The sequence below is a fragment of the Rhynchophorus ferrugineus genome, unplaced genomic scaffold, assembly GCF_030347505.1.
Source record: "Rhynchophorus ferrugineus isolate W39M unplaced genomic scaffold, kcgeb_rfMv2 rfM1, whole genome shotgun sequence".
Taxonomy (NCBI): Eukaryota; Metazoa; Arthropoda; class Insecta; order Coleoptera; family Curculionidae; genus Rhynchophorus; species Rhynchophorus ferrugineus.
Window position 1 is genome coordinate 29,454,146 of NW_027472580.1, and position 15,442 is coordinate 29,469,587.

Genomic DNA, 15,442 nt, shown 5'->3' on the forward strand with positions numbered 1-15,442 from the left:
ACATTCTCACTTACTTTTTGGTCTTTTTGGGATTAAAAAATTTGTAATCTGTCTACGAGAAATTGAAGCCCTATTTTCCTTTTCTTTTGGAAAAGGTAAATCTGCCAATAGATACTAGTTAAATATTTTAGTGCAATAAGTTATAATGGAATACTTACTATTTAAATTGGATGAATATAAAACGAATAGACAAAATACAAACCTTCCTGGACCAATATAAGAGGCGAGAAGAGATCCCCTTAAGAGTATAATTATTGGCTTATATCGGCTAAAACAGGATTATTTGTAAATTAATTGTCCTTGATCCCAGAATACAACATCTTGATTTGTTTTTTAAATTTAGGTAATATTTGCCAGCGACATTGCCAGAAAAGACTTCCTAAAAAATAACTAATATTAATAATAACTACCTAATATTCAATAATCTTATAATTGTTGTAATAGTTAAATATTTTAGAAAATATAAAAAATATATTAACGAATATGTCTAGTAAGTACAGTTTAATATTAGCCAATATATAGAGCAAAGCTAAATAAAAAAGAAATAACTTTTCTTTTAATTATACTAAAAAACAAGATTCTGAAATAAATTAAGTTGATAAAATGAAGAAATCAGTAACTAAAAATTGTGGTAAATATTATAGATCACAAATTACATCACCAAAAATGGCTTGGCTGGGTTAGAGCTGTTATTCCCGAAGCGGAGATATCACATCGCATATATCGTTGTTGAATTTAGAGACCGCGTAACGCGGATTCCGAAAAGCTTAAAGTTGGTGTGCGATAGGTCCATTTAATTTTCACTTTTATATTTCTATATTGTGTGGTCACAATCCTACCCTGTCTATCTTATATCTTACGATGGTATGCGTAGAAGACTGGTAAAATAAATGAAAATGAGACTTAGGTTCATCTTGACTTTAGTTAATTTAAAACAATAGTTAAAGAAATCAATGCTAAAACTGCTGGTTTTGGCTTTTAGTAAAATAATCCCAAAAGAGCTCCCAGCAAAGTGCTTCAAATTAATAACATTTATATTTAATGTCATGTTAAGACTTAATTACTTTCCTATCACTTGGAAAGCGGCTCAAATCATCATGATTCTTAAATCAGGGTAGAAGTCAGAAGACATCTCCTCTTATTGCCCTAGAAGCTTCTTACCTGTGATCTCTAAAATTTTTGAAAATCTATACATCAAAAGCACAGACAACAGAACAACAGAACAAATACATAGATCAGAACAAATAAACAAAGATAATAAAAACCTAAATGATAAAAAATATTGCTCCGCTGCATTTCTCGATATATCTCAAGCCTTCGTCAAGGTGTGGCACACTGGACTGCATTTTAAAATGAAAAATCTTTTGCCCCATAAGCATTTTCTCAAATCATACCTCAGACATTTTACTGTGAAACAGGGTAATGAATACACTGGTCTAATATATTCAGGTGTTCCGCAGGGCAGTGTCCTTGGTCCATTGTTATATCTATTGTATACAGCTGACCTACCGACCTCAAAAAATGATACACAATGATCCAATATCAGCTACAAGAAACCTCCAACTTCATATTAACAAAATCGAATTGTGGTTGAAAACATGGTGTATCAGAGCAAATGAGACAAAATCTACCCATATCACATTCACCTTTTGTAAACGAACTTGTTTTCTAGTAAAAATAAATAATTATTAACTCCCCCAAGTAGTCCTTGGCCCATTGTTACATCTATTGTATACAGCTGACCTACCGACCTCAAAAAATAATACTATCACACAATGATCCAATATCATCTACAAGAAACCTCCAACTTTATATTAACAAAATCGAATTGTGGTTGAAAACATGGTGTATCTGAGCAAATGAGACAAAATCTACCCATGTTACATTCACCTTTTGTAAAAGAGCTTGTTTTCTAGTAAAACTAAATAATTATAAACTCCCGCAAGCAGACAAAGTTAAATATATGGGAATGAATTTTGATCGACGTTTAACATGGAAAAACATATAGTAACAAAACGCAAGCAGCTTAGGCCTAAACTAAATCAAATGTTTTGGCTAATATGGCGTAAATCTAAATTATCATTAGATAACAATGTTTTGTTGTATAAGTTAATACTTAGGTCCATTTGGACTTATGGATAACGTGTGTTATTCAAAGTGCCAATACTCTGAAAGACTGTTAGTGTATCCCAATGCACTCGCCAAACAGTTAAATGTGCGCGATGACAGTGCGTATACTCAAACATAAACTACCATACAAACTGATCAATAGACACATAGAGTGAGATATAATAATCTGTAGAATAAGTTAGGATACAGTTTAGAATAAGTTCTAGAATAAGATTTAGATTATAAATTTATAGCAAATCAATTACTGAGGTCATCTTCTCCTGGTCAATGAGTTATATTGTATAACGGAAATCATATTATAATACTTAACTCCCATGGGCAGATAGTTGAAGTTCCAAGAGATTAATAAAAAAAATTATTGTATTCGAAAATTATAGGAATATATGGAAATAGGGATCAATGTATCAGCTATGACAATCAGCTATGATCAATGTATCAATATTGTATCAGCCTATCCAGCTATGACTAATCCAAGCAATCACTGGAAGCAGTATAGCTAATGGTGCATTTCTATTTCGTCAATAATATATCTATTTCGTTGCATTCGAACATATAGCGAGAAACTATTCCATCGAACATCTCATAAAAAGGCAAAAATCGCCAAGAATTTGCTTTATAATGTCTTCGGCCGTCAAACTTTCAACAATAATCTTGCGAAGACCGTAAATTTTCCTCGACGTATCGCATTTTCCTGACGTGGAAAACCGTTCCTCTCCCGGTATTGTTTCACCGTCGAAAATTATATTTTCCCAACATCTGCGGGAAATGGATCTTTTCGTTTCCCGCTCTCGCCAGCGGCGATGATAATTCGCAGCTGGGATTTCTATTTAAAAACTGATGATTTCCATTAGTAAGGAAGGCGTGGCTTTTTTCCCCGGCGGTACATGTTGATAGTGAACAGTAAAACTAAAAATTCGGCGAAATTTTAATATTTCATGGTTCATAAGCACCCGTCGCTGAACTTTTATCTCAATTTGTCAATTCTTTCTTTGATTATGTAGAGAATTCGTTATGTTAATGTGGTCCAGAGGGTATCTAGAACATATGTTATGTCGGTTAGAGCCTATATGAAACAGTAGACCCGCGTCATCTAAATTTATGACGTCAAAACGTCGCAATCTTGCCGCTTTATCTTTGAGTAAGTTCATTTTGGTTTTGAAATATAACAACATTCTAATTTCAATTATAATTAAACAAAAATATAATTTATTTTACTATTATAGTACATCTAATACATATATTATCGAGGGACTTAAAGTACAGTTAAATTTACAGTCAAGTATTCAACAATTTGTAGGTTAAAGTTGTTTTACTGTATTTATATTTAACTCTTTTCCGCGCCACCTGTGAGGTATTGTTTTAGGCGCTTTTTATGTAGTGGTATGTCCTGGAGTTTTAATCCACCTAAACAACCTTTCTGTGTGTCTTATGAAGTCCACCCGAGAGGTGTTGTTGTAGACGGTGCTTCTTTACAGATATCCGAGTGGCTATTGCTTATATAAACTATCTAGACCTACATGTCCATTATACTAATTATTTGCCACACCCCATATGAATTCGATTGGATTGAATATGCTGTGATAGGGAGGAAGACGCAATACACTGGGCCATATTCTTCAGCTATCTCATTTACAGTGTATCTTGTTTCAGGCCTATTTCTAAATTAGGTCCATTACACAAAACTCAATTAAACATTTCGTTTATATTTACTGAGTAACAATTTAAGTAATTCACTGTTTAACATGATATCTTCAAAACTTAATTTATGTTTTGCAAGCTGCTATTTAACTACAGCCTTTTCCAACCATTTGTTGGGATCTTACAGCATGATTGCAAAATTAAAATTAATAATTGAATAAATATTCGTGTAGTGCTGGATAAAGACTACGTTACCCTAACAATTACTGTCGGTTTCTATTTATATTTATATTTTTGGGGTCCTCCAAGACGTGATCCCCTAAACAATAACTTAATTTGGTTATGGACCATCCCAGCATTACCTGAATAAATATTTCACAATGTCCGTTCGGTGGTTTGACAATATTCCCAATTGAATTATTAATCAATGGTGCAAGAACAAAATCAATGTAACATTTAATTTTATATGCAAAATAAGTGAATAAAAATAATATCAATGGCATATACAGTCCGCCCAAAATAACAATGAACACACGTCATCGGAATTTGTGATATCACAAAGTTACAGTGCTTTCGCATCTACTTTTACCATCTCGTTCCCGTTCAAAGTAATTGACTAGAGAAGCAATTTGTTTATTACAAATATTAAATGGTAATTAGAAATTTATCAAAACAAGCCAAGAGCCAAACCAACGTTTAGTGGTTTATAACTTCTAATTATTATCACTAAAGATTTGAAGAATCTTGACAACCAGACATTTGACAACCAGGCGAATTTTATGGGCTGATTTGGTTACATGTTCGGACTAATCACACAGCATTGTAACTATTTTTAACTTCAATAAAACGAGAATGAATATTACCGTCTAATTTTAAACGTAATTTACAAACTGTATATTTATAACAACGATATGAAATAAATATGATATAATATTACTTTTACTATTGCTATTACTATTAAAGAATACAAATAATAACTGTATATTAAATATAATAAGCTACTGATACGAAAAATATCATTAGTATCAGTGACATAACGAATGGCTGCGTAAAATGTCAATATCACACTATGACGCGAAAATTGCCGATATTAACCGACTACTGACAATACGAGATTGAAAGTAGCTACTACCTATTTTTAGGTAGTTGTTTAAATTTGAACAATAAAAAAATGCTGTGGAATTCCAAGGAAAAAAGCCAAGCCAAGGAAAGCCGGCTTGATTTAGCGCAGTGGTAGAGGCAACAGGACGGTCCACCTACTATCATGGTCTTAAATGTTGAAAATAATGGTGCTAGTTCAATTAAGTGGTTCAACAATATAAACACAGGGTATTGTTTTAGAAAATTTGGGCATTTTACTATCACTAGTTACAATAATATTTTAATTTATGTTTTAAGGTTGAAAAACGTATGCGTAATATGTCTCGTATTTTGTAATAATTAAACAAAATATATTCGAGTGCTACATTGCGAGCAGTATTTTAGAGTGTTGTACCTAGTCTAAAAGCAATTTTGTACGTTACTTACAATTACTTTGGATGAATGGATTTCTCAAACTTCTTTTTGCCCCCTACGAAGTTATTTCGTTGAAAACAGTTTTCTTCAAACAAAGAAGTAATAGCTGCCGTAAATGGGTATTATGAACAGTGAACTTGAAGTTGAACGTGAACGCCTCGATATTTTCAACATGAGATTTGTTGGCTTGGTAGTAGCAGTGTTAAATGTGGCAGGATTTCCCACTGCTGTGATAGTCGTGGGTTCGAAAATCATCCTAGTCACACTAGTAACTAGTCTTAATAAGACCACCAGATACCTTCTTGGATGATCTCTAACTTGGTCACTCGCCAGTCGGTAAGCTTAATGCCAAATACGTTGGTTTGGAGCCCACGTTAAGCTAGATGTTCAGTCACTACAAAAATCAAGAGGTTGATGGGACAAAATCTATATATAAACATGTTATATCGCGCGACTAATACGAGCCTGGTTACGGACTGTGTATTCAAAAACAGTTAAGTTAAAAATATGTTAAGACTGAACAGTCTAAAAATAAATCTCGAGATAATGGTTGGTTTGTTTTATGATGGATTTAGGTGCTCAGTGTTGTTTTATGTCGCCATTCAACAAGTGGTCTCTTCTTCCCATAAAATAAAACAATAATTTATTATGATTTTTTAAAAATTTTAAACCTTTCCCATTTCATAACTAACATAATCAAATATTCTTTGCGACAAAATCAATTTCCGTCCCAAAATATACATCATAGTGTTAATACTTTCTCGGAAAAGTTAGTTTTCAGGATTTTCTGAATGGAGATTGGGGACAAACGATTTTCGTGATGTTCTTTTGATCCATCAATGTTTTTATTGTACGCGTTTTATTTGAATTACAATAGAACGAAACGATATAAAAATCTGGATATTTATTTGGTTTATATTTTTTTGTTTATACTGCACTGAATGGAATTTTATTATTTATTTTTGTTTTAGGTGTTTATTTTGTGCCAACCTAAGCTATTGAGGTAAGCGTTGTTTACTTTTAATTAACGTTTAAATAAATAAAAATATCACTGAATTGTTATATAAATATAGGTATATACATAGGGCTATAAACAAAGTTTTTCTTTAGTTAAAAAGATGTTATTGCAAGAGGAAAAATTCACGTATTATGTATGAGTTGTAATATGAATTTTGAATATTAATATATGTTATATCAAGCAAACAAGGCCATATGTTTGTGTTAAGACCCAACGGTGTAATGAGTGAGGCTTCTAGAGATAGGGATTTGGTTTATATTAGAATAGATTCCAACCCTCAGTATCATTTTGTATCACCGTTCAATAAGTCGCCAGTCTTTGTATAAAATATCATACAGGCCTGTAAATTATTTTTGAATGATTTTTTCACTTTGGATTCCAATAGTGGATTTGCTTTTCATCAGCAATAACAAGACGATGCAGATAACCTTTCCAACTTTGCCATTGAAATAGGATTTCACGCATGACCAAACGCTCTTCAACGTTCTGCAGCAGTGCATATACACAAGTAAACATAGCGCCATCTAATTACCCCTTGTTCAGATCGATGCATCATAGCTTGACCGGCACATAATTTCGAAATGCTGAAAATGTGTGCTGAAATTAGCATATATTGGACCATTTTTCTCAATAAAGGCCTTTTTAATACTCGTAACCATCATTAAAAACACTCATTTTATGGAGTGATGTGTGAACGTATGTGAACAATGATTTTTTCTGACATTTGATACCTAGAATCTGCAACCCATTTTATATAAAAATTAATTGTTCTTTCCTGTAGTGGTGTAGTTGCTTGGAAAAAATAGGATTTCTTAAGTGGGGTTCAAGGTATTACAAATTAGAAGCAAGTACGAAAGTGAATCGGTTGGTATTTGCTGCGCATCAGGAAAAGTTTCACATCCATTGTTATATATGCCACCAAAACCATTGAAAATAGTATTATCGGGAGCCATATAAAGATATTGTTGCGTAAAATTCGTAAATACAATACTTGCTTCCAAATAACATTATTTATAGCAACGAAAATCGTACAGAATGAGGACGATTGTAATTTTGAATGAGCATCAAAACTCGTGGCCAAGTGTACCATCAAATTGGTTCTTTTTTTTAATGCCTGATGCCGATTAAAATTTGTTGCTAATCTATTTTACTTGTGACGAGAAGCAAAAATTAACATAGGCTCCTCATACAATCTACCATCAGATGGCGGGACAAGACATTGTGACAACATTGGGGATGTTTTTGCGTAATCTTAATCAATTGGTCCATTTGTTCAAAACCATTTCTAAGAAATTACAAAATGGCAACTACGTTACTATCATTAAAACTGAAAAAGTTTGAAGACTACTTAGGAAGATACAATGTACCAAATGTTGTGGCGGGCAACCCGTCTAAAAGTCGAAATATACGTATACAATACAGAGATGACACAGTGCAGATGATCCAAGACAATCATAATTCTTACAGTGCTTTGTAATATCCATTAATATTTTGGAAAGGAGAATATGGTTATCATTTAAACATTAAATAATGAAATGTAGCAAATACAAAATATATTAATTTATTCTTGTTTTTTTGTACAAGTAATTTCAAACAGATCTTGTTCGTCACATTTACGTGTAATCCAAACTGGGATGAAATTAAAATGTTTTTATTGTCAGGTCAAGTATCATTCCATGTGTGTTCAAACAAAAATTAAAATCGTTGAGATACTTGATTGCTCCTCACTCGGTATGAAAAATGATGTTTGAACAGGACAATGTCTGCTAGTGAATAATATATCTTATATATAATTGTTCCGGTGTAATTATTATCAGAATTAAAAGTAATAGTTAATATTTAGGGACAATGACTAATCCTAAATAACTTCTAAATGTAAATTAATTCTATTTTTAAATAGAAATAATATTAAAAAGAACTAATAGAATAAATAAAACTCTTGCCATCTGTTCGTCGGTGCAAAACTGAAGATCACTCGTCGTTAATCTGGAAAAGTTTGGGAACAGTTGTTCGAGAACCTTTTGAAAAAACCCTCAGGCCCGCGTCATTAAAAATGCAAACTGCCTCGGCATTCTTCATCATATAAATAACGTCAAATAAAACTGGTAAGCCTTCGGGGTAAGCCCTCCCCGCGTACCCCCATCTCCATTACTAAATTAGGCGTAGAAACTGTCAGGAGAAAAAAAAAGAGGAGAAGAGACGGGAGATAAATGAGATAAGTAGATTTATCATAAAACCGAGAAAGACGCAGGAATTGCTGCCGGTGTTTTCTTGGCTCGTATTTTCCTATATATTTTTTTCCTGTTTAAGTTGGTGAAAGTGTCGGCTCGTACGGGCTCGGTCTTGCCCATTAAACGCCTGGATAGAAAAAAGTTGTTTTTATCGATCACGAGCGAGTCCCTGAGGTTCCAGTCACCTCTTTCTCTATTTATCTCTCTCTCTCTCTCTCTCTCTCTCTCTTTCTCTGGCCAATTTCGACGGAAATTAGATGTTTTTCTGCAAACTTCGTTTCGGGACTCTTTTGATATTTATAGCTCCGGTCTGTTCAAACAGAATGTGAAGTTTGGCCGTCGTCTTCCTTAACTTTTCAGATAAATAACGGGAGACCGGTCTAATTTCTAACGGCGGTTCATTAACGTCCTCTAAAATAGCATCAGTTTATTTATCTATATTTAAAAATTCATGATATACTAAAATATAGATATTGATATTGATTGACATAATATACTAGATTTACAGGGCTTAAAAATAGAACGCTTCCGTTACTTGAGTAACTTCAGTAGCCCAAGAAATTGACAGTCATGAAACGGACATTTCTGGAAACGTCAACAGCAGTCCGGATATATAGTTGTACAATTATCATTATTTTTTTGCATAATTTTTTTCAAGTTCAATGCATGTCAGTTATAAAATATGAAGAAGGGTGCAACTTATTGGATCGAACCACTGAGGATTCTGCTTGTTATCGATCTTATTATAGTGCAAACGAAACTTAACTCATCACATGTTTTGGTCTAATATAAACACACGGCATTGTGTGTTTTTTGGGCCTCCAGAGCTGTATCAGTCTCGCGATTTAACATGTATACGAAGTATCATATATCAAGCCTATAAGTTAGTTTTAAAGAATTTACAACACATGGTGTTACTGTTTATTAAATCGCATTGGCTATATTTATAACCTACTTCATGTTGAAGTCTTTACTTTTTTGTATGTATCATTTCATGGAAATGTCAGCAAATATTTCAGTGCGCTGAAAATCTCTGAATTTATACCGATTAAATCGCATTTGGCCGAAATTTTACTTTTTTATTTGAATTTGAAGAAAAAAGCCCCGCTGAAGGTCATCGAATGCTGTGTGAAGCATATAGCTGGGATAGCTTCAAAAGATCGTTCTTTTAAGATGCAATCCGTAAATTGCCTGAAAGATTGGAAAAGTAGCGACTATCGATGGACAATATTTTAAACAAAATACATTGTACCGATTTTTCACAATAAAGCTTTATATAACAAAATAATTTATATGCCTGATAATTTATGGATTCTACCACAGTAATGAATTTTCGGAAAGCCTATTAACTGCTTGTTTGATGTAATCTTTCCCGAAGTATTTTTGAAGCATTAGAGGAACCTCAAAGCTCTGGAATAACGTGCTAAATAATGCCATAATTATCTGTGTTTATTGTTTTAACAATTTGGAGATAATCCACGAATAGAGTTCTTTTTATATCTCAGAGAACTGACCCCAGATATTTTGGGACTATATATCCCGCCAATCCTAAATTTCCTGTTTTGATTCAGACTTTATATATTATATAATTTAAGTAAACTCAAGCTTCAATAAACCTTCGCACAAAACAATTAAAATCATATATAAAATGACATCCAAACGGATGTTATTCCATTGTTAGTTAATACAGTGTGTCTTTAATATTTTCAATGAAGTCAAACTTTAGTTCTGTTATTGATGACTAGATGGTGTTCCATGAGCATTTTGTGTAACCAAAATTCATGTTAAATTTAAGACGTTAAACTTTTTTTATGAGTTAGTTTGTTGGTAAAATACGCGGGCATTTTTTAATGAAAGATATTTTTTCAGCAAGAAATCATTTTATTTCTCAAGATAATATGCTCTTAAAGCAATACATTTAGTCCAGCACTTTTCCAATTTTTTCATTCTTTCCAACCAGGTTTTCTCAAAGTTCTTAAAATAGGAGTTTGTTTCGATAATGACCTCTTCAATCGACTCAAATTTCTGACCACCCAGCCTTTTTGATTTGGAAACAGAAAGTAGTTGCGGAGAAGAATTCTAGAGAAAATGCTGGATGGGAAATGCGGTCGATTTTGCTAATGTTACAAACTGCCTTCGTATAAAGAGCTTTTTTTATAGAGCTTTAAAGAAATAGCTATAACCTTGTAAATATAAGAGTATGTAACCAAATATTATATATATTTATTTTTATGTTTTTAAATAGAAACTTTAATGTGTTTCAAATGTTGAGTACTTTACTGTAATTAATGTGTTTCAAATGGGTATTACAAAAAGTGATACGAGATAAAGACATCCTCTGCATAGTTTTTATGAAACTATCTAAAAAGCTAAGATATGCATATTTCTTACAACTTTGCTTGTTTGACGTGGGATTGAATAACCGACAAAAGATTGAAGAAAGACTAATATTATTGCTTTAGAGTCCCCCAATGTTTTAACATTTTTTAGATATTATCAACCCAGACCAAGGATTCCTAACAGGGTTAAATACCTTCAGTTGTGCGTTTCAAGGAATTCCAAAACAATAAGCCAATCAACCGTTACAATGCTTAGAATTTAAAAAAACAACTATTAAATAGGTCAACAGCCATAACACAACAATCATCGAGACAAAACTAGTACCTGAACAAACAAATAAACAATACAATTTTGTATAGATAAGTCATACCAAAATATAGCTTGGTAGAGGTCAAAATTAGACTTTAAAATACACACCGATTTTTTGAGGCAGATTTTGAGACATAAATTGACATGAATTCTGAATCTGACAGAAAGATAATAACAACAAAAAAAATCTTAGTTAATGCATGCAGAGTTAGCAAAATTTACTACTATTATATAAATTACATTATAACACGATAAATTGTATTATATTTGTGATTTTTACTTTCTTATTCTTTAGATGCCTTTTTTATTCTGATAAGATTCAGTAAGAGGACGACAGTAAGTATAGTACTAACTGCAGTAATTTCAATCTCTTAATAGTAGTTTGTCCACCGGAACAACTTATTTCTCTAGTGTAATTCGTCAAGAGTTGGAGACGAATTCTGTATTTTTCTAAAGCTGAAAGAAGACGTCTTTACCCAGAAAGTCAAATAGCCATGAGATCTGCAAATACAGAATGATCGACAAATACCAACAAATGCAGTGAAATTTGCCGTAATTGAACCTGGATCTATTATTTCTATCGACATTGCTACATCAGTCGACTCCAGAGACTTGGAACAATGGAACTAACTCTACATAATCGAGAACTTACTGGGTGGGTCAATAAATTCGTGGAGCACTTCTATTCGTCAAGAGAAAGGCTAAAAATTATATGTCATGTTAATGTAGCATCTTCATTGGAACATAGCCAAAATTTCATTTAAATCTGAGTTTGTTTCCTTTATTTATGACATGTCACTGAATAAAAGAAATAATAGACAAAATTTAATATAAATGCATTATATTTTTAAAGAAAACCTTGAACAGACGAATCTGCTACTTCACTTAAAACAATTTTACTTGGATTAAAAACAGCTGTAAAAACCTCAGAAGCCTACCCACATAACGACTTTCATGTGACAACACCAGAGATTTCTAATTAACCTATCATGAATAACATGGTTTTGGAAGATCGTTAATTGGCCGAGAGAGATTCAATAAAAGTTTAAGTAACATTTCAATATTAAGAACTGTCTTATACAAACAGGAATTTTCTTTTACTAAAGAGCAACAATATAATTTGAGGATTGGACCTCAGGCTAAGATTACAAAAGTATAATTTAATTGAAATTTTAGTACATCCTGGTGGTAACATAAGGTACTGGAAATTGGTCAGTAACTTGCCACGGTATGCAAATATAAAAGGTTAATCAAAGTAACTCAGTTGGCTAATTGTGGCTTATTTGAAGAATTTGGGTGACACACTATAGAGATTGGATTAAGGACAGCAAGATTAAGCAAGCTGTTAAACAAAGGCGCAATTGATATTCATAAAAAAATTTACTGAGAAAACTGAATACTGCTCTAACTGGATAAGGACAACGTATATAATAACTTTGGTGATTTTTTCACTAGAAATATATTAGCAACTAACGCGGTACTTGATATTTTGACGACCTGCTTGAAGCTGGTTAAACTATTAATTCATTTCCATGGATCCAACTGATCATTGAGAACGCAAAAGTGATTGATCACATATAGAGAAATTGGTTGGGACGTTTTGGTGTCTCCAACATATAGCACAAATCTTACCCGCGCTATTTGTTTTGGTCTCTGCAAATGTTTTTAACAGTATAAAGCTGAGTTTAAAACAGGCTTACAGTTGTGTCAGGAAATAGGTCATCAATAAATTTGCTTTAAAAAAATCAAAACTTTTGAAATTACTTTTCCCGAACCTAATATATAATGATCTTGGTTACATTAGAATAAGAATGGATAGAATAAGAATTGCTACTTCCGATCTAGAGGTCTCTGTTTCTTTGTGAAATAACATATATTAAAATGGATAATGTGTTACATAATCATAATTAATCGGAAAACATCACTAGTAACCCAAGAAAGTAGTTTATTCTCCAATGCGTAAAAGGTATTGTGTTACAACGGAACATAACAGCACTGTTTGTAAGTGCAGTCAGTTTTGCCTCACATTAAACAAACCATATGCCTAAAAAAAGGTGAACGGTTTATTAAAGGAAGTAGATTTTGTGCGTGAATGCCCTTGGCAGTTTAACAGGTAGTTCTTCAGTGTCGGTCCGTTTATGTACAGTTCGTTTTGTTTGGCAAACAGAAATTTTATCTTGAATAATTTTTCGTTTGTTTACTTGTTAATTTCAGTGAATATTGATTGTTGTAAGTGAATTAGTGTGATGAAAGTCATAGCGTGATTGTGTGGTATGTCCTAATTTCGTTTATAATTACATATATTTAATAGTTCATAGTTCATTAAAACAAAGAAGTAATTTTTATTATAGGAAAAATAATAATATGAGAAAATACGTATGAAAATTAACATTATGTATTCATAAATATATAGACATTGCATGAATAATGTTAAATGCCTCCATTCTTTTGATATAATTTTATAAATACTTGATCAATGACAAGCAAATCTAGATATGCTGCAATTTTTATTAAACACCATACAGGTACCCGTGAACTTATTCCTCCAATATTATGTTTCCACCTTTCATAACCTTCTCAATCAAATTTCAATGTTTCTGTGTTTCTTGGTTAATTTTCCCACACACACAAAGCACATCAACTGATATTTCTCTGAACTTTTAGTTTCACAGGCTGAATTTTGTCTAAAATATATTAAATTTAGTATAGAATTAATTAGTTAATTAATCCAATTTGTAAAATAAAAATAAATAAATGAATGGAATGCTTCGAACAATTGCGGAACGATTGCCAATCTAAAGTCACACTGTTTTTTTTCTTGATAATTAATTTGCTTCCGGTTAATTGAATCTATTCAAAAGACAAGTCTTATGATCTCCATGGAATCCGATCTACTGTGCCAGTTATAAAATGTCAAAGGGTTTAGAATATCTAGTAAAAGAAAAACTAGTAATATACATAAAAAAAAACTATTTTATTTAACCGAAAGAAGAAGCGACTGGTTGTACGATGTTACAAAGCAGCACTGAGGATTTCTATCTATTGGAATAGATGGCCGCAATAGCCATGGTCGCAACCAGGCATTACATAATAAAGGTATGTTTGTGATTGTTTCTGATCGTAATTGTATATAAGAAAGGATTAAGGAAATTAATTCCAGCCACGTCAGTAACCAGTCTGGGTAAGTCCGGATGAATGATATATGATATAAATGGTATAACAACTATTGACACAGTAATTGGTAAAATAAATAAAGCAAATTCTAAGCTTGATCTTCATGTCGACGTGGTCGGTGGTCGGTGCCACTAAGCTTAGTAGACCTCGCTAGGACCAAGCCAAAATCTCAAATAAGTAAATGAATAGTACTCTTGCTATTATGCTATCTACTAGACGTATTTTTAACCGACGAAAAAGGAGGAGGTTCTATGTTCGGCTGTATATATATTTTTAAATGTATGTTCGGCGATTTCTCCGTCAATTGTGTACTGATTTTCAAAATTCTTTTTTTATTCGAAAGAGTGCACTTCCGAGGTGGTCCCATTGGCACCAAATCCGGATCGGTTGAGGGTTATGGCGGGAAATCGGGGGAAACCCTCAAATTTTAAAGGCGTATACAAAGTTTTCACACATTTGTTTTATCTAAAATAATCAGATAGTTGTTTATAATATTATTGCCGAACTGATGTGATGAAATATCGAACAGAACAAGAATTTTGAAAATCGGCCCATAATTGACGAAGAACACACATTAAAAGAAAAAATATGCAGCTGAACATAGAAGCTCTTCTTTTTTTAAGTCGTTTTAGAAGGTAGCAACTCGGAGCATCGCTTCTTCACTAGTGAACTCTTATGAAGTTCTAACGACCCTTGGACATGTTAAGATAACACATCTGGCAAATACATCTCATGGAGAAACATCAACAGCGTTGCCATTCATGGTAATTATTTCTGTTTCTAGTTGCAAAGGCGACAAATTCCATAATTTAACAGAGGCGGTAACTCCTCCCAGTTCTTATACAATATCGTTCAATCTTTTTTAAAAATTATAAATTACCAAAATTAAAAGATCTAAAATATGGAATTACCAGATTGAATAGTAGCATATATATTCGGAATAATGATTTTCAAGAATGATTTTCTTGAATTGTAATACTGAGAAAATATAAACAAATAAAACTCGCTTTTACTTGTAATAACTGTTAAATAATTTAGAAATACAAAACAATTTTATCTGATGCAAAAATATCCTGTATTCAAGCAA

At 32.4% G+C, this 15,442-nt stretch overlaps 1 protein-coding gene across 11 annotated transcripts in view; it reads left to right on the top strand.

The window, feature by feature from the left end:
* The window catches only part of Cad87A (Cadherin 87A), a 727,969-nt gene that overhangs the window by 457,335 nt on the left and 255,192 nt on the right, over nucleotides 1-15,442 (top strand). For all 11 annotated transcript variants that reach the window (XR_013008485.1, XM_076419263.1, XM_076419271.1 and 8 more), the window contains one exon: nucleotides 6,255-6,286. The gene's annotated coding sequence lies outside the window, so the exon portion shown is untranslated. The remainder of the gene's footprint in view (nucleotides 1-6,254; nucleotides 6,287-15,442) is intronic.